At 39.9% G+C, this 25,759-nt stretch overlaps 1 protein-coding gene and 1 long non-coding RNA gene across 3 annotated transcripts in view; one reads left to right on the top strand and one right to left on the bottom strand.

Annotated features, from left to right (window-relative positions):
• GTDC1 (glycosyltransferase like domain containing 1) overlaps positions 1–25,181 on the bottom strand; it is a 493,504-nt gene extending 468,323 nt beyond the window's left edge. The window contains exon 1 of one of the 2 annotated variants that reach the window (XM_067742033.1): positions 25,123–25,181. The gene's annotated coding sequence lies outside the window, so the exon portion shown is untranslated. The remainder of the gene's footprint in view (positions 1–25,122) is intronic. The other variant, XM_067742037.1, reaches the window with a different exon arrangement.
• LOC137226678 (uncharacterized) lies at positions 875–21,917 on the top strand. The gene is made up of 3 exons (XR_010944473.1): positions 875–1,153; positions 12,360–12,480; positions 21,597–21,917. It is a non-coding gene; the product is annotated as an uncharacterized lncRNA (long non-coding RNA).
• Positions 25,182–25,759: the final 578 nt, after the last annotated feature.

Raw genomic sequence — 25,759 nt, 5'->3', positions numbered from 1 at the left:
TGACAATGTTTTGTTTTTGTTGTCGTTCTAGGAATTTCCCAGGAACACTTCTAGCTTCTGTTTTTTACTTTAAAGATTTAAGAAATCTGATTACTATTCCCAAATATATTCTATTCGAACTAGTAGGAAACAACTTATGTTGTTTTCATCCTCTATCTCTGAAGTCTCTATATGTTTTATTTGTAATTTCATAATATACTGAATTTAGGCGCTTTTGTATTCATGTCTCATCCCCTTCCCCATATGCTATACTCCAAGTTCTGTGAAAGTAGGAACTATATTTTACTTCTTGTAACTGTGCAGACCTAGGATACTGTCATATATGACAGTTAATAGAATCAATAAATATTTACCCCTTGTAGAAGTAAAAATGGTGAACTTATTTTAAGGCTATTTGAATACAGGGATTTTTCTGTGAGTACGTGCCCCACTGATCTACCAAAATAGGAGGTTTATGTCTCAATCTTCCAGAGACAGACATTCTTGGAAGAGGCCTGACCAGTTCCCTTCACAAATTATGGCATGTGTCTGAATGAGGCATGCAGAGCAAAGGCTCTCATTTAAAATATTTTCTCAGGGTTAGAAAATAGCATTTGGAAACTTAAAAGCTATAAGCTCTGTTTTTTAAAAATAAATAAAAAATTTTTTGAATTGTACATTGTCTTTGTTTTTAGCAAAATTCAAGTTCCTAGCTGACTTCTATTTGTTTGTTTTCTCTGGGAACCAAGTAGCTGTACTACACCCAAGCATGTATCATTTCACGACAATGACTCAGAAAGCAGTGCAGATGTCATGGCTTACCTAGTCCCTAAAAAATGCCTACCATGCAGGAAATGAAATAAGGTTCCTGGACTCAGCAGAAATAGGGTGAGGATAAAGAGGGTGCTTTGAATTTGTGGGCTTTCCCGGACTGCTTTGGAAACATCTCATGCAAATCCAAACAGTATCTGGGTCACAGATAGTTTTTGACCAGTAATTTCTGAATATACTTTTAGTCTTCTAGTGTGTATAGAGATGGTAGGCCTATTTAGAAGATATAATAATTTGAATAATTTAGATAGTTTGATACCTTTCTACCAATAAGGATCTTTTTCATAACAGTTTGTCATTCGAGGAACCATTTTCAAGGCCAAAAATTTTATTATGCTGAACCGTAAATAAAATCCAGTCATCTAGTGCTCTTACCAACAACTTAAATATGCATGACCTTTTGTTTCTGAATATGTCTTTTTGGTGCCTATGTATATAGAAATTCAGTCCAGCTTTTTAACCAAGAAACAGCTTGGTGGAAACATGAATTATATCATTGTAGTTGACAAAACATTTTAGTCTATAGCTCTTATTACTTTAGAAGCCTGTCAAATGCTATTTAGAAACTTTCTCTTTCGTCTTGGTTATAACAAACCAAAAGTACCTAGAATTCTATGGGACATAGACTGTCAGGAAATGTTGAGTGCACCATTTTGTGGGGAAAGCAGAGACTTTTACAAGAAGACTTCAATATGCAAATAGAGAAAGACTTAAGAATATGCAAATGAAAAGGATTTAAGAATGAGGAAGAATTTAAGAAGAGAGAAATCAACATGCAAAGCAAATTATTTCATACTCACTTTGACACCCTGGTTTTGTATACTATACTGAAAATGGGGTTGTTAAATTTCTGCCATGACAGAGAAGATTTTGGGGGGAAATCCCAAAGATGACCACAGCCTAAAAATGCACAGCTTAGAGGGGAGTTTCCAATGGACTTGGCCTTTGGCCAAGCCCCAGGTCATTCATTCAAAGTCACCCCCCCTACTTTATAACTAAATGCTTGTCCTGGTCTAGCATGGCACTTATGCATAGAAAATAGGAGTTAGTATTAAGAATCCTCCGGCAGGAGAAATGAACTGTGAAGGAGTGAGCTTGAGTCGCACTAAAGGACCTCAACCAACATACTGTTGAAAATGATCACCTCTCACTGAATTTGAGTCTAAATGGTATAGCTTGCTCATTTCGGGCTCCAGTAAAAACCAGCACCAACAAATGACTACTAGATTGCTCGTCATACGATACAGTTTTGCCTCTTTTTCTAATTTGTGGGAAAGGCAAAGAACCATTTGTAGGCATCTTTTATATAAGCTATAGATGTGCAGAAAGTGAAAAATAGAAAAAAAAAAAAGCTTTCAGACTGCATGTCATGACATTTTGACACTTAGTTCTTTACTGACATCTTAGTTCCCACCATCGCACTCCAAGTAGAGTGTAGGAGTGTTTTACCTGGTTACAACAAAGAGAAAATGGAGCAAGAATGCAGCTTGGAAGTCTGACGGACTTGAGTTTAAATATCACTTCTGACCTTGGACAAATCACTGAAACTTTCTGAGCCTCGGTTTCCTCACCTTCTAGATAAAAATGGATACTAATTCTTTTCTCTTTCAGTTATTGTGAGATTGAATGATCTGGATTAGAGAACCAGACTACATCTCTTAAAGACATGGAATCTGACATAGTTTTTTTATATTCCCAGTGCTTGGCAAAGAGTAGACATTTATAAATGTTTACTGAATGAATGAACAAATGACATATTGAAGCATTAGCAAGTACAGGCCTGGCTCAATAAATATGTGTTCAATAAATGTTACTTTCCTCTGGGTAAGGTGGCAGTGGGATTACTGGCAAAGTTCAGCCTGAGACATTAACAACTCCCTATTTCAGCCTAGATGAGATTAAGGCAGGAAACATTACCAAATATAGAAATTACCATTGGTCTACTTTCAAAAAGAGCAAAATTGAAGGGACATGTAGGGAAGAACAAACCTCATCACGACAAGATCTTTTGCATGGGTGAAATATCATTTTTCTTTGAGGAATTCTGCAATTGAGCCATGGGGATGCAGTTGTGTTCTTTTGGTAATTATTTATTCCTTTACACAAATGCTTAATCTTTTGGAGAATACCTCAAAGTATTCTTCTGAATTAAACTGTTATTTGCCATATTTTTAATGTGAAAAGTCTGAGCAGATTATTAAATTGGAGTCTCCAATGTGTCATTCAATATTCTAGCAATTTAAAAATTATATCATTTAAGTAAATGTTTAGATGATCATTTCCATACATGTGATTATTGTATTTGTTATATTATACACAATGCATTTAATTTTTCATTACATTGTAAAGGATACTGTTATTATTACTTAAGCCATGTAATTTTTTTTTTTTTTTTTGGCCAACAGAAACACTGACGGAAAGATAACATTTCCTATTTCCAATGTATATCAGAATTATTTTGAATGTTTATAAATTATTATATGAATAAGAGTTTATACTCTTATACTTTTTATAAGGTATCATATAAATGATATAAGGGGAAGTGAATGCATGAATTGAATTTTATCTATATAGGGGTTTCTTTTCAAATAATCTGTACAGGAAAGGATGAGTTAATGTCATTTTCCTGAAGCTATGCTTTCATACTTGAAGACACACCTTGTGTTAACAATTTCAGGGCTTGTTTTTTAGTAAGTCAAGACATCACTGGAGTAATAAATCTTTATACGTGATGGAAATTTTGAGTTAATTGGCATTACAAATTCTTGGCGTGATAACTCAGGACTGGCATTGATCAGTATGACTTTTTCAAGACAGGTAGGCATGGACTATAAGAATGAATTATATATCCAAGACAGGTACCCTTGTGCTCTGACTACAAAATTTAAATGTTACTAAATTCATAGAAAGTTCCTGAGCGAACCTAAATGGGTGGTGGAGGTAGATTCATTGAAAAAGAAAAGGCACCCTATAAAACTACTAAAGCTCAAAATCCAGAGGAAAACATGAATTATTTTGAGGGGGAATGGTGAAGAACTGATATAATCTTCCAAATCATAGCAACTAAGTATTTTGGGCTATCTTCCGTTATAAATAGTAAAATACGGAGCAGGTGATAGATTTTTTTTTTAAGGCACTTAAAAAAATTTTATAGCTTTTAAATTCAGAATCTAGAAAAATGAACCAGGAGGTGGGCATATATTCTGACTCATGAAGGGGAAATTGGTGGCTTCACTCAGCCTTGTAGGTTATACTCTGCTTTAAACTAAGATCTGTAAAAGCTTCCTATGCACTATAACATTCTGTAGATGTTGTTGTTGTCACACTTTCACATCTTCACCTTTGAACATGGCATATATAAATATCTATTATCATAGATAATAGCAGATAATACCAATTAAAGACTATTGATGCAGTTTTGACTTTTAGCTACTATAGTTATTGAATGAGAACTCTGCAAATATTATAACAGCCCTGTTCCAAGGAAGTGGCTACAAATAACACAATGGGCCAAAACCCAGACCCTCTATGGATCTTGAATTATTTCCACTACTGCAAGGCATAGGCCTTGTATTTGAAGAACATAGTATCTTTCCCTTCATGCATACTTATGCACATGGATTGTGAACTGCTGCCTTCTCCCATTGGTGATGACATCAGTGCAATTTCCTACATTTTAGGAAGAGGCTTCATTTCAATTCCTGAGACAGTCTCCAGTTTCTTGTTGGGAATAGAAACCCAACCAAAGCCAGCCTGTTCCCCTGGGGCAGTGGTAATGTGCTTGGCCTCAGCCAACCACTTATTGTCAGGGGTCAAGATGTGTCTTTGTTTAGCACTTCCCACTCGTCTTTGCCACAAAGCCCTCACTCAATGACTTCCACCCTAAGTGGTACCCCAAATTATATTATTATAGTAGATACTCTTGTGCTTTGCCCAGAGCCCCTCTTTTGGGTTGATATTCTGTTATGAACCTCATTGAGTGCCCCCAGATTCATATGTTAAAGTCCTACCCCCACCAATATGGTGGTATCTAGAAGTAGAGATTTAGGAGTTAATTAGGCTTAGATGAGGTCATGAGAGTGGAGGGCTCCATGATGGGATTAGTCTTCTTATAAGAAGAGGAAGAGACAGAGGTCTTGCTCTCTCTCTCTTCCGTGTAAACACAGAGAAAAGGCAGCCGTGTGCAAGCCAGGAAGTGGGTCCTCACTCAGGGACAAAATTGGCCAGCACCTTGATCTTGGACTTTCCAGCCTAGAGAACTAACTTCCTATTTCTAAGCCACACAGTCTATGGATTTTGTTATGGCAGCCCAAGCTGACTAATACAGTATCTATTCCCCAGCTACTGAGAAAATCAGCAGCTGAGGCTCACAGCTGTGTCCCTCACTGAGCACTGCCTTGCCCATGTAATAACAGTTTTCCAGTGGAGAGGCCAAGGCCAGAGAGATGCAGGAGCAACAACAAGGATTCAGCTCTTTACCTCATTTTGTGAAACTCCCAATGGCTACCGCAGCTCCCGCTTGTAGGATTAGCCCAAAGACTGATATGCAACCAAATTGCCAGTCAACTCCCCACTTTGCCTAATCTCATCTTCCTCACCTCCATGCAGGCCTGTCCCCTGAGATCACTTTCCAGTGAACCTTCTGCATGCCACTCTTTGACTCAGAGTCTATTTCCAGGGAATCCTATTTAAACTAGCTGTGATCTCTTAATTGTGAATATCATCACTTCTTAGAGACTTTTAATGTTCTGCCTCACTCATCAGAATCTTAAGCATCAAAGTTATTCTGAGTTGATAGAGAATCTGTGGAGTCAGCTCTTCATCCTAGAATCCTAGTTCTCTTGCCTCTGGCTCTGTCCATTCTCTGCATCTTTCCCTTCACCCCTAGCCCCCTCCTCAGCTTTTTCCACCTAACCTGAGTCCATGCAGGTTGTACTCAATGCTCTAGTGAGGCACGATTGTTCCTTAACACCAAATCCCACTGCAGTGCAGTGGTTCTGACTTTTCTGGTTCCCAGACACATTTGGATTCTGGTATATTGGAGCTCACTTAGAGCGATTCCTCTGTGTCCTTAATTACGACACTCAATAGCCAGTGTCATGCCACTAGGTGCATAAAACTGTTACTTGCCCTTTCACGCCTCTTAAATATTTCCAAGGCAAGGTCTTTACATATTCCAGAAAACATACAGCTTTCAGAGATTCCAGGTGGCTCTCATACTACACTTTTTAACTCTCTCTGTTGCTTACCTAGAACTCTGCAATGAAATATGTAAACTATTCAGCTCAACATTGCTTCTGAAAAATATGATAAAATCAACAACATTATCTGTTGTAGCAAAAAAAAAATTACCCACTGATCTAAAAATTTGGTAGCACGCTACCAAAGGAAGTTATAATATACTTGTTGAGAACTACTTCTGAAAGTCTAAGCTTTATAGTAATTGCTGTATACATATGCAGGGCACTGTATGCAGCTATTTAGAAAGTCCTGAGTTCATTCCATGGTGAGCTACCTGAAGCTGAACTTGAACCAACATCTTACATCAGGAGCATGTTGTCCAGAGGGTATAGACCAAGATGGAGAGACCTTTTACAGAATGGTACGTGAAGAGGACCTATTCATGTTTGGCCCTATCAGGCCTACCATGCCCAGTACCACCTCCTACTGGGACATTTATATTGTCAGGACTCATTAATCAGCTTCCTCCCGGCTGTGTACCCATCATTTTTCAAAGCGGACTGAGAAACACTTGTATCAGAATCACCTGGATTCTATGAAAAATGCACATGCCTAGATCCCACCTCAGACCTACTAAATCAGAATCTGGGGTGTCATGCCCAGGAAGATATGTTTTTAGTAAGCTTCCCGTGTAGTTTTTTAATGCCCTCTGATGCTAAGAACCACAGAGTAATCAAATGGGCATATAGAAATGAGAGGCCTGATTTCTTGATGGGAAAATGAGTCTGGGACTAATCTTTTCATGATTTCCCTTCACTTCTACCTCCTAGTGCTTCTCTTCCCAGCATCTAGTTCCCTCTTGCTTTAAGTTCCTAAACCCACCTCTAACCATCTGCTCTGTTGTCCAACAAAATGGCAACTAGTCTCTTCTTAGCAAATCCCCAATCATCAGACAATGCTCATCTGGGCCTCAAGGCGGACATCTGAGCCAACCAATTCACAAGGGCACAAGTGAGGTAATAGTAGGCCTTTGATTTTGCCAGGACTTTTTTGTGAAAGCTCCTTTCTCTTTTTTTCTTTTTCTCCTCCCTTCCTTCCTTCCTTCCTTTCCTTCCTTCCCTCCCTTCCTTCCTTCCTTTCTTCCTCCCTCCCTCTTTTCTTTCTTCCTTTCTTCCTTCCTTCCTTCCTTTCCTTCTTTTTCTTTCTTTCTTTTCTCTCTCTCTCCCTTCCTTCCTTTCTTTCTTTCTTTCTCTTTCTCTCTTTCTTTCTTTCTCTCTCTTTCTTTCTTTCTCTCTCTCTTTCTTTCTTTATTTCTTCTTTCTTTCTTCTTCCTTCTTTCTTTCTTTCTTTCTCTCTCTCTATCTCCCTCTCTCTCTCTCTTTCTTTCTCTCTCTCTGTCTCTCTGTCTCTCTCTCTCTCTCTCTTTCTTTCTTTCTTTCTTTCTTTCCTTTCTCTCTCTTTCTCTCTCTGAATGTGGGGATGGGAGATTTCTGAGGTGAGACACACTAAATGGCACACCAAGCCATCTGAAGTGTTAGTCAACAGCTAAATCCCTTTTACTATTTTTGTTTTACATTTTTTCCTTTCCTTTCCTTTTCAAAATTTCTTCTTTTCTCTACTTGTGAACCCAACGTTTCTCTAAAGGCACTATATTTTTTTCCACGATGATGCTCTTGGAAGCAATAATGGAGGTTCGAACAGAGAGCAATCAGGAAGTGATGGGGTTGGGAATCGGGCCATGTCTACTAATACTGTGTACCCTTAGATATTGTTCCTATTTATCTAACTATCTTGGTGATGTGTAACCCGTGTTCCCTGGACTGGATGCTGCGAGGTGTCACATTCAGAGAAACTCCAGTCTGACTTTAGGATGCAGAAGAATAATGAAGATATTTAAAAACTTCTGAAAAATCGTCAGGTTTCTCTGCTTCTCCCTAAAGTCCCCTGCTAAATGTGTCTCCCCTCTCCACCCCAGAGTAGTTCCCTCACTATTTTGCTGTTGAAGCTTTGCCCCCTCTTCCACACTGCATCCTCATATGCCACACTCCCCACGTGGGCGTGCTCTGCCTGGTTCCCTGGAAAGAGATATCTGGTCTTTGGCTCTGCCTTTTTTCCAGTGAGAATCGGCTTGCTTTCTTCCCCCCGGAAATTCTGCTGAATAACATTCCCATGCCTATCTTACAACGAACTGACCCACTGAGTCATCCATAGAGTGCAGTACCACAGGAATCTGAGGGGCAAAAATAGCCATGTCCTCTCCAAGCCTACGAATCATAAGCTGCCAGAAGAGAGGAAGACAGGAAAGAGAAAGGGAGAGAGTTCAAGTCTGATTAGTTCTTTCAGAGAGTGAAGATATCTCTTTTAAAAGGAATCCTTACCGCCGCCTCCTTTTTCTTTATAAAACACCATCAGGTACATAGTAGGTACCCACTTCATATTGGTTATATAATACCATTCTACAAAAGAGACAAAATGAGATTTCTAGTTTATCATCTCAAATGGATTTTATGTAAATTTTTTAAATGAATATATTTATTTTTGGCTGCATTGGGTCTTCGTTGCTAAGTGCGGGCTTTCTCTAGCTGCGGTGAGCAGGGGCTACTCTTCGTTGTGGTGCCCAGGCTTCTCGTTGCGGTGGCTTCTCTTGTTGTGGAGCACGGGCTCTAGGCACGCGGGCTTCAGTAGTTATAGCACACATGCTCAGTAGTTGTGGCGCACGGGCCCAGCCGCTCCGCGGCATGTGGGATCTTCCCGGACCGGGGCACGAACTTGTGTCCCCTGCATCGGCAGGCGGATTCTCAACCACTGCGCCACCAGGGAAGTCCTGTAAATTTTTGAAATCTTATGAATTCTCTTAAAACTTATCTCTGGGACTTCCCTGGGAGCGGCTGGGCCTGTGAGCCATGGCCGCTGAGCCTGCGCGTCCGGAGCCTGTGCTCTGCAACGGGAGAGGCCACAACAGTGAGAGGCCCGCGTACCGCAAAAAAAAAACAACTTATCTCTAATCAAATATAATTACAGATAAAAAAATAAGTAAGTCTGGGATTATCTGCCACTTTGTGTTACTTGGGCTACTGCTACTGTCTAGTTATGAGTTGACTGTACTGATAAAATTCTAAAATATATCCAAGATCAAAATCAAGATAGAGGGAAGAGGAGTAACATTTATTGAGTATACACACTAAAGCCAGCTGCTGTCCACGTGTCACTTCATTTATATTGCAGTAACTCTCTGAAGGATGTGCTGTTATCTCATTTTTTGAATGAGGAAACTGAGGCTCAGAGTGGTAAAGTAACTTGCCCAGGGTCACATGAACAAACGCAGTGAAGAGGATTTGCACTCAGATCTGTCAGGCTCCCAAGTCTGTGATCTTTAGCCACTATAACATGCAGCCTTTTGATTCTGAATGTTATTTTACTTTGGGGAGTTGTCTTGGGCTTACTCTAGCTATTTCGTAGATGATGAAGAGTCATTTCTGTCTAGTTAAGCTTTAAACACCAAAGAGCAAAGTGCATCATATTTCTACATATGAAAAGCCATTTGGAGTGTAGTATAGAGGATTGTCATTGTGAAGCACTCTCACACATAGTAATTGCTGACCCAGTACAAGAATCTAACACAACTTGCCAGAGTCTTATTTATTATATTGTACTAGAGCCAGAAAACCTAGAAATCCAGTTTGGTATTGGCTTTCCAACTCCTGAGCTGAAAGGGAGCCAGGTAAAGCAAGCTGCCTTTCTCATGGTCTTTTTTTCCAGAGGCCCCAAGCTAAGACATCAATCACATTTGCCCCTATATTCCAACTTGAGTTGTAAAGTGTGCGAGTGTGATTCAGCCCCACTTGTTGAATGTCTACTATTCTACTATCTCATTCTTTTTTTTCTCTCTCTTTTTTTCCACTTTTAGCTCAAGTTTCTGGGCATATAAAGATAAAATGTAAAATGTGATAGGTGCATGCTTTAATGATTTACAGAGGTAGATTCCAGCTTCCTTTTAAGGCCAGAACTATGGATTTTGCTTTTGTTTTATTGTTTCTTATCTAACCAACTGGGCTGTAAGTTTTCTTTAGGACAGGATCCAGGTCTCATTCATCTTTGAAGCCTCCTCTCTCTCTCTCTCCACGTGGCTTATCCCAGTGTTTTGCACATTGGAGGCCTTTGATACATGCTTATGGAAATACATGTGTGAATAACTGCAGATGATAGAGGCATAGAGTTCTATTTTGTCCAATGCCAAAAAAAGGTAGCCTGTGTGTCTCAATGGTTTAAAAACTTTTGTTGCAGTCTAAATAGGTTTGAAATGTTTAGTTCAAAATTGGCTCAGACTTCTGTGTAACTTAGAATGCTTTCAGCGGCAAGTAATGGAATCACCAACGAAAAGCAGCTTAAGGAGGAAGACTAGATGAGATGATATGACAGCAGGTCTGGAGGAGGTGTGGTACACAGACAGTATCATCAAGGACCCAGGCTCTTGGCATCTTTTGTTTTTGCTTCCTGAGTGTCTCATTGTCACCAGATGGATGATTCACATCCATACATCTTGTCTTCCTAGAACTTATTTCCAAGGTAAGAAAGAAGAGGCAGAAGAGGGTTTCTTCACACAATTTCCCCTTTTGTCAGTGTACTTCCCCTTTCCTCTTATTGGCTAGCCAGGATCACGTGCTCATTTTATACCACTGGCATCTGGTGAACAGAATTACCACACAGTGTAATTGGCTTGGACCAGTCATGGTTCATCCACTAGGAATTAAGGAGGGTTGCACCTTTTCCAAGTTATCTTTAAGTTAGAGCCCTGTTATCCCCTACTTGAAAAACACTAGAAGGAAGTCATGAGGAGTAGGTGTTGGCGAGGAAAACAGCAGCATCTTTTACCTCCTATGTGAAATAATTTGTCACCAAGCAGTTTCTGCCAGAGATGTGAGCTAGTTTGTGAAATTCTTAGACCCCAATACAGGGGCAGGGGACTCCTATTTTTTATTGCATACCTATTACTTACATACATTATTTAATTTGATCCTCACACCATCAACCTAGGAGGTAGGTATTTTCACCAATTTACAGATGAGGATACTAAGGCTCAAGGAGGTTAAAAAGATTGCACAAAAGCAGAGACCATCGTGAGATTCAAATTTATATATGTCTCACTTTACAATCCATGCACTTTTCTCCATGTTTTAGGGTCTAATGGTTAATTTTATGTGTCAAGATGACTGGGCTACAGGGGTGTCCAGATATTTAGTCAAACATTATTTCCGGTATTTTTGTGAGAGTGTTTTTATTTTTTACTTATTTATTTTTTATATATTTATTTATTTATTTGGTTGCGCTCAGTCTTAGTTGCCACAGGCGGGCTCCTTAGTTGCAGCATGTGAGCTCTTAGTTGCGGTATGCATGTGGGATCTAGTTCCCTGACCAGGGATCTAACCCAGGCCCCCTACATTAAGAGCACGGAGTCTTAATCACTGCACCACCAGGAAAGTCCCTGTGAGAGTGTTTTTAGATGAGGTTAACATTTAAATGGACAGACTGAGTGAAGCAGATTGCCCTTCCTAATTTGGCGGGGCCTCATCCAAACAGTTGAAGACCTGAATGAAACAATAATAACACTCTCTTGATTAAGAGAGGTTTCTTCCTGCCTGATGGCCTTCAAACTGAAACGTTGGCTCTGCCTGGGTCTTGAGCCTGTCGACCTTCAGACCAGAACTACACCGTGGTTTCTCCTGGGTCTCCAGGTTGCCGAGTCACTCTGTAGGTGTTGGGACTTGTTATCCTTCATAAATTGTGTGAGCCAATTTCTTGTAATAATCTATATATACTTATATAGAAAGTATTTACATTATATATATGAACAGAAGTAAATAAATACACACACACATATGCACATCCTATTGGTCTTGTTTCTCTGGAGAACCCTAACACATGGTGAGAACCTCTTTTCAGTTTTGGAAGTCTTTAGCCTTAAGGAAAGACCAAACTAGCTCTTGAAGTTCTGTGACCCAGAAAAGAAAATATCCCAGCCTACGCTAGGAGTACAGAAAGCTTAATGGAAAGGTTTTTCAAATCTTAGTTGAGGGATGGAAAAAGAACGTATGCTGCAAGGCTGCTTTCGGTAGCACTAACATTCTAGAATGCCACATCCTGCACAGAACCAGAGAGTTTTGACTACAGCACAGCAGTTCTTAATCTCTATGGTTAGGCATCCTGTTAGGTTTTGATTAATTATGAACTATTGCATAAGGTATTTGTTACCTATAAGAATTAAATATTCAAGTTTGACAATAAGAATTAAATATTGAAGTTTGACAGTGCTTTTTTAAATTTATAAATTAGAGGAACAAAATTCTCACTTTCACTTATTTGTGTTCCAGGGTAAAGCAAAGCCTTAGGTGAGAGAGGAATGAGTGGAGAGCCAGAGAGCGTATTGGAGGACGGCCATGCTTCCCACAGAGGAGGAATACTGTGCAACCTGGGTGTCCTGACAGGAAAATAGTGAGAACCGTTTCTTGCCCTAAATGTATTCATGGTATCACACTTTTGTGAAGAGTCTCTGGAGGCTGGGATATTATACCTTTTAGTACTTCTTTCTTGGAATGAGTTAACCTGGGAAATGGCTCTGCCCCTGAACTTAAAGTCACTCTTTCCTCAAAACATTGATTCTCTAATAACTTTAATAGCACTAGTCTATTTTACTGCCCTAAATTCTATCTAAAAGAAAATCTAACAAAATGTTTATACCTTAGGTTGAAAGGAGAATAGAAGAAGAGAATTATCTAAAAAATAAAGATATCAATATTTTATACAAAAAAATTAGTTAAGCTGAATATTAATCCAGTCTTAGAATGTAAGAGAATTCTTTCTATTTTCTTTTTGTAGTTACTAAAAAATTTCTTCTTTATTGTAAAAAACATTATGGCGTGATATCAGGTTATTTTTCCCTAATAAATTTAAATACACAGTGTGGAAAAAAAAAGTGCAAAATTAGCAAATTGTCCTCAGTTTAGCGAAAAGTGGGAAGAGATATGCTAGGAAATCTGCCTTTGCTAGAAATTAGGCACTGTACTATCTGATTCCATACATTCATTAGAACAGCAATGAGATAGTAGCTGTGGACAGTTCAAGGTTAGGAAATAGTAGCTATGTTTAGGTCAAGGTCAGATCCAGATCTTAAGCTTCATCTCATCCTCTGGAAGTTCTGTAGTTGAATTATCTCTGAAGATACATCATTGAGTTTATAAGGAAGCTACACGATTACAAAATTATTGTTTCATTTATTTAATAAGCTTTAGGTCTTGGGTGCTTTTACTACTGAAATATTTGTTTCAACCACATCTATTGCTTTTATTCTGTGAATGTAAGGGAATTCTTTAGGGTATGGATTCCTAACCCCCCAGAATACTTCACGTCAGATTGGTTTCAAATTTGAGAACACAGAACTTTCGGTTTGGTGGTAGGTCTTAACAAGGTTCTGTGATGCTGTTGGTTTATTAAGCATAAAGCATATGAAGCCTGGTTTTCGCAAAAGCTTACTTAGTGGCGTCTTCCTTACCATGTAAAGGAATCCCAACTGTACTTTTTTCTAGATGGAGTTTTCAGATGCAAAAGAATAATACCCTGACAGAACAGAGTAGTTGGTCCATTTTTAGTCCATATTGAAGAAGGAGAAGGACAAGAAGAGGAAGAGCAGAGAAGGAGGAGGAGGGGGAGAAGGCGGAGGTGGAGGAGGATGAAAGAGAAAAAAGAGGAAAAGGGGGAGCAAAGGGGGAGGGGAAAGGGGGAGGGACAAGGGAGGATGCAGAGGAGACAGGGAGAAGGAAGGAGAAGAAATCAATGGCAATGTGATGCTTTATCTTTGACTTTGGACATGTGGGAGGCATCTGGATATGGTTTCCTGATTAATGTGATTTTCACTGGTGGCCATTATCTAAAATTATTCAGTATCCACATCCTATGATTCAGAATTCTGGAACATTACCACACCTACAGAGATTCAGTGGGTTTGAACCAATAAAGAATTTTACATTCCACAAAGGTTAAGCCAAAGTGACAAAATAACACAAGAAACAAAAAAATACCCCCGACTGAGGCTTTAAAAAGGAGCACCTGCACCTCAGCGAGGATGTGGCTGGGGCCATGTTCATGGCAGCGGGCAGTTCAGCTCCAGAGCTGTTCACATCAGTCATAGGCGTCTTCATTACCAAGGGTGATGTGGGAGTGGGGACCATTGTGGGCTCCGTGGTGTTCAACATCCTGTGCATCATCGGTGTCTGCGAGCTCTTCACCAGGCAGCCATGTGGCTGACAAGGTCTTGGTGCTCCAGCCTGGTGTTGGTGCTCCAGCCTGGTGTCAGTCCTGAGCCTCTGAGGTGGGAGAGCTGAGTTTAGGACACTGGTCCACCAGAGACCTCCTGGCTCCACGTAATATCAAATGGCGAAAGCTCTCCCAGAGATCTCCACCTCAACGCTAAGACCCAGCGCCACTCAACGAACAGCAAGCTACAGTGCTGGACACCCTATGACAAACAACTAGCAAGACAGGAACACAACCCCACCCATTAGCAGAGAGGCTGCCTAAAATCATAATAAGTTCACAGACACCCCAAAATACACCACCAGAGGTGGACATGCCCACCAGAAAGACAAGATCCAGCCTCATCCATCAGAACACAGGCACCAGTCCCCCTCCACCAGGAAGCCTACACAACCCACTGAACCAACCTTACCCACTGGGGGCAGGCACCAAAAACAACGGGAACTACAAACTTGCAGCCTGCGAAAAGGAGACCGCAAACACAGTAAGTTAAACAAAATGAGAAGACAGAGAAACACATAGCAGATGAAGGAGCAAGGTAAAAACCCAACAGACCAAACAAATGAAGAGGAAACAGGCAGTCTACCTGAAAAATAATTCAGAGTAATGATAGTTAAGATGATCCAAAATCTTGGAAATAGAATGGAGAAAATACAAGAAACGTTTAACAAGGACCTAGAAGAACTAAAGAGCAAACAAACAATGATGAACAGCAAAATAAATGAAATTAAAAATCCTCTAGAAAGAATCAATAGCAGAATAACTGAGGCAGAAGAACGGATAGGTGACCTGGAAGATAAAATAGTGGAAATAACTACTGCAGAGCAGAATAAAGAAAAAAGAATGAAAAGAATTGAGGACAGTCTCAGAGACCTCTGGGACAACATTAAATGCACCAACATTCAACTTATAGGGGTTCCAGAAGAAGAAGAGAAAAAGAAAGGGACTGAGAAAATATTTGAAGAGATTATAGTTGAAAAATTTCCTATTATGGGAAAGGAAATAGTCAATCAAGTCCAGGAAGCACAGAGTCCCATAAAGGATAAATCCAAGGAGAAACACACCAAGACACATATTAATCAAACTATCAAAAATTAAATGCAAAGAAAAAATATTAATATTTTTGTAATATTTTAATATTAATAAAAATATTAATATTCCCTTGTATGTTATTTGTTGCTTTTCCCTTAATAAGGAATTCCCTTAATTCCCTATTAAGGGAAAAGCAACAAATAACATACAAGGGAATCCCCATAAGGTTAACAGCTGATCTTTCAGCAGAAACTCTGCAAGCCAGAAGGGAGGGGCAGGACATATTTAAAGTGATGAAAGGGAAAATCCTACAACCAAGATTACTCTACCCAGCAAGGATCTCATTCCAATTCGACAGAGAAATTAAAACCTTTACAGACAAGCAAAAGCTAAGAGAATTCAGCACCACCAAACCAGCTTTACAACAAATGCTAAAGGAACTTCTCCAGGCAGGAAACACAAGAGAAGGAAAAGACCTACAGTAACAAACCCAAAACGACTAACAAAATGGTAATAGGAATGTACATATCGATAGCTACCTTAAGTTTAAATGGATTAAATGCTCTAACCAAAAGACATAGACTGGCTGAATGGATACAAAAACAATCCCATTTACCACTGCAACAAAAAGAATAAAATACCTAGGAATAAACCTATCTAAGGAGACAAAAGACCTGTATGCAGAAAACTATAAGACACTGATGAAAGAAATTAAAGATGATACAAACAGTTGGAGAGATATCCCATCTTCTTGGATTGGAAGAATCAACATTGTGAAAATGACAGTGCAAATTACCCAAAGCAATCTACAGATTCAATGCAATCCCTATCAAACTACCAATGGCATTTTTCACAGAACTAGAACAAATGACTTTCACAATTTGTATGGAAACACAAAAGACCCTGAATAGCCAAAGCAATCTTGAGAAAGAAAAACAGAGCTGGAGGAATCCAGGCTCCCTGACTTCAGACTCTACTACAAAGCTACAGTAATCAAGACAGTATGGTACTGGCACAAAAACAGAAATATCAATCAGTGGAACAGGATACAAAGTCCAGAGATAAACCCAAGCACCTATGGTCACTTTATTTTTGATAAAGGAGGCAAGAATATACAATGGAGAAAAGACAGCCTCTTCAATAAGTGGTGCTGGGCAAACTGGACAGCTACATGCAAAAGAATGAAATTAGAACACTCCCTAACACCATACACAAAAAGAAATTCAAAATGGATTAAAGACCTAAATGTAAGGCCAGACACTATCAAACTCTTAGAGGAAAACATAGGCAGAACACTATGACATAAATCACAGCAAGAACCTCTTTGACCCACCTCCTAGAGAAATGGAAATAAAAACAAAAATAAACAAATGGGACCTAATAAAACTTAAAAGCTTTTGCACAGCAAAGGAAACCATAAACAAGACTGAAAGACAACCCTCAGAATGGGAGAAAATATTTGCAAATGAAGCAACTGACAAAGGATTAATCTCCAAAATATACAAGCAGCTCATGCATCTCAATATCAAAAAACAAACAACCCAATCCAAAAATGGGCAGAAGACCTAAATAGACATTTCTCCAAAGAAGATATACAGATTGCCAACAAACACATGAAAGGATGCTCCACATCACTGATCATTAGAGAAATGCAAATCAAAACTACAATGAGGTATCACCTCACACTGGTCAGAATGGCCATCATCAAAAGATCTACAGACAATAAATACTGGAGAGGGTGTGGAGAAAAGGGAACCGTCTTGCACTGTTGGTGGGAATGTAAATTGATACAGCCACTATGGAGAACAGTATGGAGGTTCCTTAAAAACTAAAACTAGAACTACCATACGACCCAGCATTCCCACTACTGGGCATATACCCTGAGAAAACCATAATTCAAAAAGAGTCATGTACTAAAATGTTCATTGCAGCTCTATTTACAATAGCCAGGACATGGAAGCAACCTAAGTGTCCATCAACAGATGAATGGATAGAGAAGATGTGGCACATATATACAATGGAATATTACTCAGCCATAAAAAGAAACGAAATTGAGTTATTTGTAGTGAGGTGGATGGACCTAGAGTCTGTCATACAGAGTGAAGTAAGTCAGAAAGAGAAAAACAAACACCATATGCTAACACATATATATGGAATCTAAGAAAAAAAAGGTCATGAAGTTCCTAGGGGTAAGACGGGAATAAAGACACAGACCTACTAAAGCATGGACTTGAGGATATGGGGAGGGGGAAGAGTAAGCTGTGACAAAGTAAGAGAGTGGCATGGACATATATACATACCAAACATAAAATAGGTAGCTAGTGGGAAGCAGCCACATAGCACAGGGAGATCAGCTATGTGGTTTGTGACCACCTAGAGGGGTGGGATAGGGAGGGTGGGAGGGAGGGAGATGCAAGAGGGAAGAGATATGGGAATATATGTATATGTATAACTGATTCACTTTGTTATAAAGCAGAAACTAACACACCATTGTAAAGCAATTATACTCCAATAAAGATGTTAAAAGGGGCTTCCCTGGTGGCGCAGTGGTTGAGAGTCTGCCTGCCAATGCAGGGGACGCGGGTTCGTGCCCCGGTCCGGGAAGATCCCACGTGCCGTGGAGCAGCTGCGCCCGTGAGCCATGGCCGCTGAGCCTGCGCGCCCGGAGCCTGTGCTCCGCAAAGGGAGAGGCCACAACAGTGAGAGGCCTGCGTACCACAAAAATAAATAAATTGATTAATTACTTAATTTAAAAAAAAAAGATGTTAAAAAAAAAAAGATGTGGCACATATATACAATGGAATATTACTCAGCCATAAAAAGAAACGAAATTGAGTTATTTGTAGTGAGGTGGATGGACCTAGAGACTGTCATACAGACTGAAGTAAGTCAGAAAGAGAAAAACTAATATCGTATGCTCACACATATATATGGAATCTAAAAAAAAAATGGTTCTGAAGAATCTAGGGGCAGGACAGGAATAAAGACACAGACATAGAGAATGGACTTGAGGACACGGGGATGGGGAAGTGTAAGCTGGGATGAAGTGAGAGAGTGGCATTGACATATATACACTACCAAGTGTAAAATAGCTAGCTAGTGGGAAGCAGCTGCATGGCACAGGGAGATCAGCTCGGTGCTTTGTGGGACACCTAGAGGGGTGGGATAGGGAGGGTGAGAGTGAGATGTGAGAGGGAGGGGATATGGGGATATATGTATATACATATAGCTGATTCACTTTATTATAAAGCAGAAACTAACACACCATTGTAAAGCAATTATACTCCAATAAAGATGTTAAAAAAAAAACAAACAAAAAAACCCAGTACCCCCAAATCCAGAATGTGGAAAATATCTGCTATTTAAATTAAACAAGGTACAGCATTTTTTAAATAAATTGAATTGAATTTAAAAGATTAACTTGATGGAGGTTTGGGAGGATTCTTGCATTCTGTAGTATCATATAATATTATAATGATCAAATCTGTAGATTTATTGTATTATAATAATACCAAATAGATATTCCTAATCCAAGCAGTCTTTTTTCAAAAAACCACAGAGGGCATAAATATCCATATACACAGTGCAGTTGGAATTCGTGGTAAATTAATTTTTCTCTCCATTTATGGCAACAGACCTAAGTGCGTACCCAAGGGGCTTAGAATTAAGAATGAGGAAAACACTACTTAATAAAGTTGGGATCAGGCATTTAAAAAGAATTCTTAAGCTTGAAATTGCTAGAGAGCTGGCCTGTTTATAGGAAATAGTTCTGCTAGAATTAGAAGTGGAAATAAGGAGATGATAATGAAATACAGTTTAACCAGTAAAGGGTGGTGAACATATGTATCACGCCACACCATACAAATATGCTGCCAGTTTAGATATACGGTTGTGGTTCCTTTTGCCAAGCTATTCTATTTCCTGTTAGAAAGGCTAACTCTGAAATACTGTTTTCAGGAAGAGGGAATAGAACAAGAGCTTCATTAAAATGCTTAAATTATTTCTTCAAATTCCTCTTTTAGTGTTTGTCATAATGAGATGATATTCTTATAAGTCACCCATTTATTCATAGCTTGTGGGAAATAAGGTTTCAGTCTTGACTGCTTACTAATGTTCAAGCATCCACATCTGGAAGTCACTAGACAGTGTTGTTTTAGGTGAAAGGTCAGAATCCAAGTGGGAGATGACCTATCAATCAGGTTCTTGTGTCACTTTCATGGTTACGTTCCAGCCATATTTATCTCTATTGGGCAGGGGCGACTTGAAGTGGCTTTCTCTCCTCTTCCCCCTATAATGCAAGGAGGTTGTTCATCCATGGCCAAATATTGCTACTTCATTTATTTATTCATTAGCAATTGTGAAAAACAGGTAATTAATACCGAGGAGGGAGAGATAATTTATCTATTACAGTATGGATTTTTTATTTTTTGGTTTAAATATGAAGTTTACTTTGGTCCCATTCGAGGAGTTTATAACCGAACGCTCGAGGAGGATGGTGAGCTTGTCATTCCTTTTCCGCACCACGTTCCTCAGACTCCCAAGCCTTCCATCATTATCCTCTTTTCTCAACCTGCTAAATTCCTATTGGCCCTTCAACACCAAACTCAAATAGCCTCTTTTCTCTGAAGCTTTCCCTAGCTCCCCTGGGCAGAGTCTCACAGAACGATCAGAACTCCTTCCTCTCTGTTGCCCCTATAACGATCTGCTTGCACATGAGTTTTCATCTATTATTCCACATCTATTCCTGTTGTCCAACACAGGTGACTGGTGTTTACTGGCAATCAGTAAATACTTGTTCACAAATGACCCGTTTTAAAACAGTTTGTAATCTATCCTCCCATCCAAGTATCACATATATCAAGGCATTCCACATGTTTACACTGTTAGAGGAACAGAAAGTAACTAACAGGATGGCAAGGGTTAACATCATTCTAATCCGTTTGAATTAACATTGAGTTTTAGTATACAATCTATCTATTTACCTATCGATCTGTCAAATCTTTTCATTTTTGCAATAGGAATGGCCTTTCAGGTTGCCATCTACATATATTTGTCAAGCCAGTCTTCATGGAAATGTCTGTTTACATGGGCTTAAGAAATATGTAGTATTGTTTTCATAGAGGCTTAAGAAATACTTGGCTGAACAACATAACAGAAAAAAAAAAAAAGACTTAAGGAACAAAAAGTACCAAAGAAAACTTAGTATTCATCAGAATTAAAATTAGCCAAAGGAAAACAATAATCGTAAACTAGAAGCCTTTTCCTGCTATTTGGATCATCAGTTTTCATCTCCAGCAGCTTCCCCTCCTGAGTCCCTGTCAAGTCACAAAAGAAGTTCCCCATATGGGTCGATTACTCTGACAGGCAAGGCTATCTCGTGACTTAAAAGTCTCTCTCTAAAATATGCAAAAGGGCTAAGGGGAAAGTTCGAACTGTGAGCAAGGCCTCGGCTGCCTTGTTACAAAGGCTCACCCTTGTGACTACATCATTATCGCCCCGGATTATCTGCTCAGAGCAGCGGAGGCCTCACATATCTAGAATCAGGACAGAGCAACCTCCTCAGTTCTCATGCTCTGAAGTCTCTCATTGGACTGATAATTGTCAAGCATTCCTTCCTCTTTCAGCCACCCAAGGCTCACGCCCACCAGGGAACAAAGAGTCCCTTTGAGGATGAATCTTGAGACCATCCCGGCCCCCTAAAAATTACATGCTGGAAAATTTCTAAGTACTGAAATTATTGTGTTCCTTTTTAGAGAACTCTCTGTGGACCTAACTCTAGGAATAGGTTATCACAGGGACACTTCCCTCAAACCCAGAAGGGAAAAAAGGACACTGCGGAAGAGGGTCAAAAGGAGAGTCGATGAAATATATACACTGTACACGTCCGCCCCTTTACCAGGGCCTACTTAGATACCATTTGCAAACTGTCTGCGCACCTCTTGTCTCATTTGAGTCCCAGAACCTTTCTGTGAAATTGTTGATATATTATTCCCATTTTAAAGGTAAGTAAACTGAGGTTTAGTGAGACAACTTGGCCAAGATCACACAGCTAGGAAGGCAGGTCTTTTCACGAGAAAGCATAGCCTCTCACCCCTCGACTACAGAGCTTCTTAGGTTAAGCAGGGAAAGTCCCTTTAACCAGAGCCATCCTCATAACATAAACTTCATAGGAAGGAGCCTAAGACTCCTTTACAACCCCTCATCTTATTGACAAGGAAACACCACCAGAACCCGCAGTTCAAATGTTCTGGTTTCTCTGTCTTTAGCAGAAAAAAGCAAAATTATGAGACAACCAGTTCACATCAGCAATTTCGTGAGAAAACCAAGAGAACAACTTTCAGGGAAAGCCCACGGTCAGTGGCTATTCAGGACCCTACAATGAGAAGTGAGGTTTTCATTGTTGACCCCAAAGAACTGCAACGTTCCAGCTAAATGCCTTCGTGATCTGTGGGCTTCACACTCTGGGACAAAGAGGATTCACATATTGAATATGAATATATTGACAATATTCATATATTGGCAAAAGGTTATTTTGTCTGGCTTCCATTTGTTTGCCTTAAAGTCATTTAAATAATTGTACACCGTGCAAAGAAAAGATGGTACTTGCTACCTCTTTTGTAATTACCCACATTTCCCTAAATACTGAGGGTATGCATGCACAGTGTGTTCTGGTGTACAAAATTTTAAGATACGAAAGCAGAGCATCTTCTAGTAGCATCTATGGTGGAGTCCTTATAAAAAGCCACTTAGGATTCAAGAAGGAAGTAGTTACATTTCCTGGGAAAGAACAGTGAGGACTGCATATTCACCTGCTCTGTGATATATGCATGTGGTTTTCATTTTATTTAAAAATCACTAATAGAAATTGTGCCTTTTCTCATGCCTCCCACTGTCCTTCAGTGCAGGATATATTACTCATATCAGACCCCAATTTACCTCTGGCCCACACAAACCTGCTGTTATCTTGCTGATTGTTACTGTAAATTACTGACATCAGCAAAGCTTTGTCAGGAAACTGAGGTAATTGAAAATTCCAGAGAAGTTGAAGAAAATGCATCTCAGATTACTTTGGGCTTCTTTCTCTTTTATTTAGTTCATGTTCCCCAACTGAGTCGTTGCTAAAATAGCTTAAAGGCTATGCTCACGTTCAGCATTAGGTAGTAGGCTTATTTATTCATGTTCCCCTTTAACCCACCTCACTTGGATTGTAGTGAGTTTTGCCTCAGTAATTTTACAATTCGATCAATATCTGGATGTCAGCAGTGTACGTTGTTGCTGTTGTATGTAATTAGTGGTTATGTGAGAAATGAAGTTGTTAATCTATGTGGGTAAAATCTGTGCCCCAATATAATCCTGTAAACGGTTTTCAAAAATCTTCAAGTGTGTTAAATTACACATTTCTGGTTTGCATTGGGGTCCTTCCACAGTTCCTTATTTTTACATTGCTCACTTTCTATGTTATTTTCTCTCTTGTCACTGAATTATTCCTCTATTTGGCTAATGACCAAGGTCAGTGGGGACTAGATGTTGCTGAAAATCTCTTTCCAGAGGACTCGCACATTTTCCAGGTTCTTTCTGGGTCTCCAGCTTTGTAGTAGGTGCTGGAGTCAGAATGTTCACAGTTTTGACCTTCTAGGAACACATTGCCTTTGGGAAACCAACCCTTGGATAGCGCATTCACGAAGCATGTACAGAAGCCCAAAGGAGATGCACATCTAAGACTAGGGTTTCAGGAAAGAGGGACTTAAGAAAGTGACCTTTGATCTATGTTCTGAAGGACAAAAAAAAAGAGGTATGTTCAGGCAGATGCAACAGGAGAGATGGTGAGAGGTGATGGAAAGGGAGACAAGGAGGAACCAACACATGAAAGCTTTGTGAACCAAGCAAAGGAGTATGAGTTGTATTTTGGGTGCTTTGGGGAACCCCTGAAGGATTTTAAAGTAAGGCTTTGCATAATCAAATTTGCACCAGTGAATTAAATCAGTGTACATTTATTGAATATCTACTTGGTGGCAATAACTCACGGAGAGGTGGGACTACAGATAAGATGGTGCCAGCTTTAAAAAGCTCACACGTTTAGGTAGGAGAAGATTGACATGAAAGCATAAAAGTACCAAAAGAGCACTTTTGGCCAATATCAGAATGTGGAATGAGTTAGAAGGTGATAAAACCACAAGCATATTTACAGGTGGCAAGGGGAGGGAAGGGCACTAGTTATTTCTCTTGAGCACATTCTTTCAACCATATTTAAGGAGATATGTCAACATCACAGTTATTAAGGCTGTGAGGAAGCAATGTTCCAGAAAGTCATATGTGAAGAATATCAAGACATATCTTTAAAGAGCCTAAAAGGGGGCGTTCCTCTATCTGCCAGCTCCTCCATGGACCCTCAGTGACAGCTCTCTTCCCTGCTGTGTTAGAGCCAGGAAGCACCTTGGGTGAGACCGGGGCCAGTGCGACCAGTGAAAAGGCTATTTAGGGCAATTCTTGAGATTTGATGTACGCCTGAAACAACAGAATGATGATGGTGATTGAGGAAGAGGAACAAGTAGGAGAGATAACAGGGGCTATGACTCACAAGACCTGATAACCCATTTAGAGATATGGCATGATGACTCTCAAGATTTCCACCTGAGTGACCCAGGAAGTGACAGTCACCAGGTTTTAGGTGGGGGACGGTGGGCGGGAGGGAGACACGGCCACGTCCATCTTGGACATGTCAAATTTGAGGTGCTTTGGAGACAATCAGGGGGCGATGTCCAGTATTCATTTGGATGTGCAGGTCTAGTGCACAGGAGCAAAGTCTTACTGGAAAGGTGCATTTTTGAGTCTTTGTTGAAAAAGAGACTTCAGCACAGTGATCGGAACGCGGAGAACAGAGAGCCCCAGAGGGACCCTGGAAACGCTACCATTTAAAGATTGAGTTGAAGAAAGCAGAGCTTGGTCAGTGGGTAAGAAGAAAACCAAGAAGACTGTGGTTAGAGATTTAAAGGAGGACTTTTAAAGAGGAAGTCATCAATGGAGTTAAAAGCTGTCTCTTCTGTGTGTAAAGATGTGCTATGATTTTCAAAACAAATTAAATACATTAGGTGGGACTGTTATTGCTAGTAACATGCAATAACTGACTAATGGCATATAAAAAATACCACAAAGCTTGGAGAAAAGCAAATTAAACCAGCCTTTTAAGATGATATACCATCTTCTAGAAATACAATGTAAAGGATGGCATGCTGGCTTCTGTGAAGAAGACGTAGAGTTGGGTGTGTTTTTCTTAGGAAAGAGATGAGAGATTTTCAGTGAACCATCCCCTGCCTTTCTTACCTGCACCTTCTGTGGTCCACTCATGGGTAGGTGGGCAGCGGTAGGCAAGGAGTAATGGGGCAGAACGGAGTTCACAGCCACATCTGAGAATGTGTCCCAGAACCTGGTCTCACTGATTCCCAGCTTGAGGCCACTGGCTACCAGAGCAATACATCAGTACATCAAAACACACCTCAGCTGACTCATTCCTGCCTCGGGCTTTCATGTTGTCTTACTCACAGAACTCCCAAGATCCTCCCCAGATCTCAGTGATGTAAAGACGTCACAGGAATTATTAGCCGATTTCCCAAGAGACTTGGGGCTGAAAATGGTTAAGATCCTACAGCAGTAATGAATCAGGGGAGAGGGCACATTTCACTCATTTCTGGTACTGAATTCAGACTGCCAAAAAACACAATAAAGGACTGCTTGGATTCCACCCCCCTTTCCTTTCATTTAAAAACGTTACTGTATTTCTCTGACATTTCCTACCTGAAGCAAGGTTTCGGTTCCCACACAACACCCTTTTCCTCTGCTTTCTGGTACTTCCATTATCTCGGCCTGCCCTCTGACACTGTTTCCCAATTTATGTTTTCCTTTCTCATTTCCCTCTTCTTAGCACTGACACAAGCCGCAAACCTATAACCATAACGTCTGACTCACTTGGTGCTTCTCCTGTTAATGGACACCATGTGGAACAGGAGGCAGGAAAAGACTTTACAGGAAATCAGACGATAATGCTTGCACTTTGGTGCCCTTTCAAATAAGAATTTAATTATCCTAATGAAAAAGATTACCTTATAGAAGACATTTGGGTAAAAGAGTAAGCACTTTGTCTTTTTCCTGATGACACGCATCTCAAAACTATAAGGGATATTCCTGCTGATCTTTATGTGTTAAAGCCCAGGCACCAGGAGAATGGCTGGATCAAACACTGATCTTGAATGTTTAGACCAACCCAGAGACTGAAAACTGAAAGCCTCACCATGGTTTGTTTGGGGCCTGTATTAGTTTCCTAGGGCTGCTGTAAGTACCACAGATTAGGTGGCTTAAAACAACAGAAGCTTATTCTCTCACAGTTCTGGAGGCTAGAAGCCCAAAATCAAGGTTGGGGGGCGGCTGCTTTCTT

This window comes from Pseudorca crassidens, chromosome 6 (genome assembly GCF_039906515.1).
Source record: "Pseudorca crassidens isolate mPseCra1 chromosome 6, mPseCra1.hap1, whole genome shotgun sequence".
NCBI classification, from domain to species: domain Eukaryota; kingdom Metazoa; phylum Chordata; class Mammalia; order Artiodactyla; family Delphinidae; genus Pseudorca; species Pseudorca crassidens.
The sequence above is the reverse complement of the archived record's forward strand: the minus strand, read 5'-3'. Positions and strand labels throughout refer to the sequence as shown.